The 7,645-nt window shown below is 32.6% G+C and overlaps 1 long non-coding RNA gene across 1 annotated transcript; it reads right to left on the bottom strand.

The window, feature by feature from the left end:
* Positions 1-3,895: 3,895 nt before the first annotated feature.
* Positions 3,896-7,348, bottom strand: LOC138304668 (uncharacterized). Its single transcript, XR_011205617.1, has 3 exons — positions 7,162-7,348; positions 5,753-6,115; positions 3,896-5,104 (listed from the first exon to the last, which is right to left on the bottom strand). It is a non-coding gene; the product is annotated as an uncharacterized lncRNA (long non-coding RNA).
* Positions 7,349-7,645: the final 297 nt, after the last annotated feature.

The raw sequence follows: 7,645 nt of genomic DNA, 5'->3' as shown, positions 1-7,645 counted from the left end.
GTTTCTTGATAAGTGAAATTGATATAAAGGCCCCACTATAAATTTTGATAATAACAAACATTTTGGGATTTTCCAATGCAGAATACGCCCTATGTCAAACTTGTTGAAATCTGTTTAGTGCTATACATTCACCTCCAGTATTTCCTAACTCCCATGTAACTACAACTCTTGTATTGGTAACAGTGTTCATGCACTATCTTAGCTTACAAATAGGACATATAACAAACAAAACGAGAGACCCTAAAGCTTTTTATTTGTTCTACTAAGCAATAACCAACATAATTAAATAGTCTAACTTGGATATGTATTTTAAACATATGACACCTAACTAGCTTGGATATGTAAATACTTAACACATTACACATAATTAGGTCTACGAACTATAAATCAACATATATATATAGCTACGGTAACTAAATGTAACTGCTTTAATTGACAAATGGCTTTGGTCGTTAACTCCTCTGGCATGTGAACAGTGATAACTGCTGACGTGGGAACGGGCTTAATTTACATCCAGAGCACCAAGATCAGATCACATCTGCTTGTTTATATTCTTTTCATGTTATGTAGTGGAAATGCGATATACATTTTTTGATCAAGGAATTAAACCAATGGAAGTTGGGAAAACAATGTGTATTTTTGGATAGAAAAACAAAACAATAAAAGTAAGACAAAAATATAAAGAAAATAAAGAAAACAATTTACAAGGTAAAGTTCATTTAAATAATAATTCAGCTTTGAAGAACAATTATTTCAACTTAATTTTCCTTTTCTCCAAATACAAAATCCAGGTGTGATTGGTGACTGACCAAGAGTAATTTACGATACTATACACTAAAATCAATGATTTACAATTAACAGAACAATGAAAAAACTACAGAAGCAAATATATTAGATATTAAAAACAACTAATTGAGCATATTAACATAGGTAAATAACTATTGACTAGAACTACCGCTTAATAAATAGATAATAAATATAAAAGCACACATACTATGTTAATGGTTATGTTTGCCGAAACGTTTTACATCGCGCTTAGCCGCAAATATAACCAGTATCATAGTCACTAAAACCATCACCAATAATAACCTTGTGGAATTGTCTTAGGCTAGAGTTCAATAGAACATCGCCTCGTGACGAGTATAATAAATATAAAAACGCATACATCACTCACATAAAGTACACTGTACAACTGGGTGCATACACACTGGACCAATGTGACCATAGGCTATAAAGTGTTATCTTTCCCTTAACAACAAAGTTTTTAAATCAATTGATAACATTTCTCGGTAGATTGTCTGCATTTACAATGTGTCACCGTGTATACAAAATACAGCACATACTCGCTGTACTGCCCAATTGTAAAGTGAACTAAACTACTAAACTATCACACTAAAACTACAACTACTACTAAACTAAAACTACTACTACTACTATACTAAAACTACTACTACTACTACTACTAAAACTACTACTACTACTACTATACTAAAACTACTACTAAACTAAAACTACTACTACTACTAACTAAAACTACTACTACTACTACTAAAATACTACTAAACTAAAACTACTACTACTACTACTACTAAAATTACTACTAAACTAAAACTACTACTACACTAAACTAAAACTACTACTACTAACTAAAACTACAACTACTACTAAACTAAAACTAACTACTACTAACTAAAACTACAATACTACTAAACTAAAACTAACTACTAAGCTAAAACTAATACATTGCAAGTATTGTAAGTATAGGCCCAGGCTCCAATAGTCACCGTTTTGTCAATACAGTGCTGTGGATAGTTAAACACGTCAAAAATGTATTGTTAGTAAATTGTATTAAGTTTTGATAGTAAACTATTCTACGTCACACACTCTACTTATTACTTCTAAACAACTGTTTTAATTCAAACGCACGCAATATTGATTCAAAAACCATTAAAACATTCACTGTAAACCAACTGTCTTTAGCGAACATTTCTCGATTTCCATTTCAAGATAAGTTCGGAAAGATTTATTTTTGCTGATTGTTTTTTTTTTTTTTTTTTTTTTATTTTTTTTTTTTTTTATCCAGTAATATCAATTCGCGGAGATAAACGTTTACGAATTTACTTTTATCACGAAATTCGCGAAAATCAATAGAGAGCAGAAGTTTGTTTACAGTAGTCATAGTGATATGTTAAAAATGCGGAATACCTCAATATGAGGTATAAATACTTCCAAATAAGCACAAAATCAGATTCCCAAAGAGTATTTCATGCTAAATACCCACTGGGATCATTACTAGCATAAATACTAGGTATTCAATATAAAATACTGTTAGGGAATCTGATTTTGTACTTATTTGGAATAAATACATTACTTCATTAAATATTGATGTCAAAAAGATCAAATCATCGCCTTTAATCAAAATTATGTATTATGGGTTACACATTGTACTTTCCTAGTCGGAACAGTAAACTTTCTTTTATATTTCGGATGAAGATTTATAAAAGAAGTTTCTATTTCTCTGATGGTATCATATTGTATATCTATGATATTAACTTAAATTTTCAAAAATATAAAACTTGACATCTCCCTGAGGTTGAAATATAGAATTGTATAATTGATGCACATAACTTGATTTCCGCGAGGTATTTTATAGTGTTGCGGGAATCAAGAAGATAAACATGCATTCAAATTAATCATAGGTGAATGTATTGTATGTGTGAAATAGTTGTATGAATTGTAGGTGTGTAAGTATACATGGGTGTATTTCTTAAACTGAATTGAAATAAACACTACTTTTAATACTATATTAATGGAAGCTACAGCGATACTACACCAAACCATGCAAATCCTTGAATACACTGTATATAAAAGCAGACAAAAAATCTGCCATAAATTCTATTACTACTACTACTGCTATTACAATTAACACTATTCTACTACTTCGACTATTTCTACTACTACTTCTACTGTTGTACTAATAAGACAAATCCCACCACAACAAACGCTCTAAAACTACGTCTCTACCTACTTAATCATACGATTTGGTACTACTACTGCTAATATAGCTACTACTACTTCTACATCTACTCTACTACTACTGCTAATATTGTTACTACTACTTCTACATCTACTCTACTACTACTGCTAATATAGCTACTACTACTTCTACATCTACTCTACTACTACTGCTAATATTGCTACTACTATCTAATATTGTTACTACTACTTCTACTCTACTCTACTCTACTACTACTGCTAATATAGCTACTACTACTTCTACATCTACTCTACTACTACTGCTAATATAGCTACTACTACTTCTACATCTACTCTACTACTACTGCTCATATTGCTACTACTACTTCTACATCTACTACTACTACTACTGCTAATATTGCTACTTCAACATCTACTCTACTCTACTACTACTGCTAATATAGCTACTACTACTTCTACATCTACTCTACTACTACTGCTAATATAGCTACTACTACTTCTACATCTACTCTACTACTACTGCTAATATTGCTACTACTACTTCTACATCTACTCTACTACTACTGCTAATATTGCTACTACTACTTCTACATCTACTCTACTACTACTGCTAATATTGCTACTACTACTTCTACATCTACTCTACTACTACTGCTAATATTGCTACTTCAACATCTACTCTACTACTACTGCTAATATAGCTACTACTACTTCTACATCTACTCTACTACTACTGCTAATATAGCTACTACTACTCAACATCTAATCTACTACTACTGCTAATATAGCTACTACTACTTCTACATCTACTCTACTACTACTGCTAATATAGCTACTACTACTACTACTACTACTATTACTACTACTACTCTGCTAATATGCTACTACTACTTTACTCTACTCTACTACTACTGCTAATATAGCTACTACTACTTCTACATCTACTCTACTACTACTGCTAATATAGCTACTACTACTTCTACATCTACTCTACTACTACTGCTAATATAGCTACTACTACTTCTACATCTACTCTGCTACTACTGCTAATATAGCTACTACTACTTCTACATCTACTCTACTACTACTGCTAATATAGCTACTATACTACTTCTACATCTACTCTACTACTACTGCTAATATTGCTACTTCAACATCTACTCTACTACTACTGCTAATATTGCTACTACTACTTCTACATCTACTCTACTACTACTGCTAATATTGCTACTACTACTTCTACATCTACTCTACTACTGCTGCTAATATTGCTACTTCAACATCTACTCTTCTACTACTGCTAATATTGCTACTGCTACTTCTACATCTACTTTACTACTACTGCTCATATTGCTACTACTACTTCTACATCTGCTACTGCTAATACTACTACTACTTCTACAACTAGACAAAATCAACATAGACCCATGCAGGCAAAAACAGATAAGTGCAACCAGGCATGCTTAGTGATTAAAAGTAGTGTCTTTTTCAATGTGTTTTCATCCATGAAAAGTAATGTCTATTTCAATGTGTTATCATCCATTAAAATTGTGTTTGTTTCAATGTTACTATCCATTAAAAGTAGTGTCTATTTCAATGTATTATTTTCCATTAAAAGTAGTGTCTATTTCAATGTGTTATTTTCCATAAAGTAGTGTATATTTCAATGTGTTATTTTCCATAAAGTAGTGTATATTTCAATGTGTTATTATCCATTAAAAGTAGTGTCTATTTCAATGTGTTATTTTCCATAAAAGGTAATGTCTATTTCAATGTGTTATTTTCCTTTAAAAAAGTGTCTTTGTTATGTTACTATAGGAAGAATGAGTTTGCTCTATTGACCTTCCACTTTCCAGGCTTGCAGCATCATTTGGACGTCGTTTTAAATATGGCGTATTTTGTTTGATTCTAACGTCATTTCTAATATGGCGGAACGCCTTATAATGTCTCGAATATGGCGTGTCGTATCCTTCCAGACATCTGTCCTGTCGATTCGTTCTGAGGTCCTTTTGATGTGTCATCTTATCCTGATGTATCTTAAACGAAATGCTTTATCATTGTCTCGTCTCTCTGGCATGTCGTCTTTCTCCAAAGGTATTTACTGAAACTGAGAGTTCACCATCAATTAGCATGGGCATTGGATTAGTACCAGAGATATAAATGAAAACATTTAAAATGCATGTCGAAACACCGTTCTCTATACAAATGGTAAGCTATTCTGTAGTATAATCACGTTCACCTATTAAGTTCTGGCTTGTGTTTTCAACTAAAATATGTGTTTTGTAAATCACAAGTGCCATACATGTCGGAAATTTAGTAAATATATACACATCCTACTCTTATATTGTTACTACGATGACGTATATGGGTAATTTATTGTTTTTCACTTAAAATTAACATACTCATTATGCATGTAAGCATATAGGACCCATATCTGCCTACTTAAACTACAACGCGACCATGCTCTAATGGTCAATTGTATAGTGTTATCCTGTCAACCAAAGACATTGTACTGTATTGCAGTTCTTTGTATGGCTACAGAACCAATTACAATGACTCTTTTATACAATATTCCAAAACATACTACAGTCATTGTGCATTGCTGGAGATAAATAATAACATACTAACAAGTATAATGTATAAGGCAGTGCCTTGGAAAACTCCGACCTTCAGTAGAACAAGATTTCATCTTTGGCACAAAAAGACAGTTGCTTTATACTGATGATGAAGATGCTCTCAGATCAAATACAATTACCTTGTTCTGAAATGGCAAGTTGATATGCGAAGTATTCCCGCTTCTGACAAATCCATAAGTCAAAAGTAGTAGTTGAGGGAATATAATTATTATAAACATCTGTAGTTGCACTGTACTTGTAGGAATGTCTGGGACAACCAACCTACTACAGATGTCTCTTGATCAACTGCCACATCGTATGAACCTTGATGTTCATATTGAAGCCCTGAACATGACATTCTGGCGAGAGAGACATGTTGTGCCGCCAATGGACGTTGGCGATAACAAGTAGGAGGTGTTGTATCGTTATAAACAGATGTTATTGATAACGACTACTCGTCAGTCAATCCTTTCTCTTCGTGTTAGTACCCTCATCCCCAGGCTCTGCAAGTACATAAATATCAGTCATAAATAAACAACGTGAGCTCAACCAATTTTATTGGCGGTAAATGACAACATCATTTGAACCAGGCGACGTCTTTTTAAAGTCAATCGCGAAAATTCATACCATAATGAATAAAAATAACAAAATAAATGAAAGAATAGGAATCTTCCACCCACGGTGTTACCACAAATAGCAGTAACGTCAATATATAACACAAAGTCATAAATTAAAGTTATTCGTTTTAACATGTATGCTTAAAAAACTGGATCAGAATTCAGTATGTCTACTATATTCTTCAAGTTTATAAAATGTCTGAAAATACAGATTTTATTTTTTTAAATACATAATAAAAGAACGTGTCGCATGAATGATGATGAAGGCGATCCATAAAACTTCACACAATATAACTTAGCACAAATACGAGTTCACTTATGTACAGATAATTGCTAGTAGCGATTGAAATATTGTTTACTTACAATTAAAATTTCGTTCTATTTGTCACTGTGAAAGATGATGATAAATCGCACGCCCTGAAGCAGCTGACATGCTTTGGTAGCGATAAACATTCAATCTTTTCGTGATTTTAAATTAAACCAGTACGTGGTTATGCAAATAATGAAATATCTTGTTTCGCCATACTATTTCACATACATGTCTATACTTACATCTAACAGAATAAAACTTTACATTAAAATTGAATATCGAATAGTTTCATTTCCTTGTTCTTCTAAAACCCGATGGAGATATTATGACCAAACCTTCATACCGCTGACTGTTTATATTTAATAAATCTTCCTTATAGAATAGAAAATTACGGGAAGTAATGTGTCAAAGAGAGTAATCCAGATCTTGTATACACGAGGAAGTTTTAAATTCCATATCTTAGTATGGAACCTTAAACCATAAATGATCATATCAAATGACGGAAGTTTAAACAAAATTCCCGGATTAATATTTTGACATCATACAGGAAACAAACGAAATTCCACGTGGTGATTAAAAGCCTAATGCAAGAAAAGAAATAAAATACGAAAAATATACTTACATGGGAGTGTGTGTGAAATCTTCCTGTATCCAGGAGCTCACAACTGTCACTGTTCACAGTGGATCAGAGTTGTCATGGCAGATTGTAGGTGTTACATGTTGTGTGTGTGTGTGTGTGTGGAGGTTTGAGGTACGTGTGAGGAAGATGAAATGTATGTGGTGTGGGGCGAAGTTTATTGCCTCCCTCTTATATACGCCACAAGATATGTAGGTCACAAGACAGGTCAGCAAGCTTACTCATGTATGATAATGTAATGAACGAAGGGGAAGAATATACATTACGTTTCAGTGAGCATACAAAACAGCTTACTGCTTTTTATCAAATAAGTATGGTTAGCTTACATAATCACAACACCTGTATCTACATATCATACATTCCTGTTACATTTCAATGATTTCTGTAAAACAAAGGCTCTGCTGAAATGGCAGAAACCATCGCAAATTATCGTTATTGTGTCAGCGAAAATAATTTCATTACCTTTACT

The sequence above is a fragment of the Argopecten irradians genome, chromosome 12 (genome assembly GCF_041381155.1).
Source record: "Argopecten irradians isolate NY chromosome 12, Ai_NY, whole genome shotgun sequence".
Classification (NCBI taxonomy): domain Eukaryota; kingdom Metazoa; phylum Mollusca; class Bivalvia; order Pectinida; family Pectinidae; genus Argopecten; species Argopecten irradians.
The sequence above is the reverse complement of the archived record's forward strand: the minus strand, read 5'-3'. Positions and strand labels throughout refer to the sequence as shown.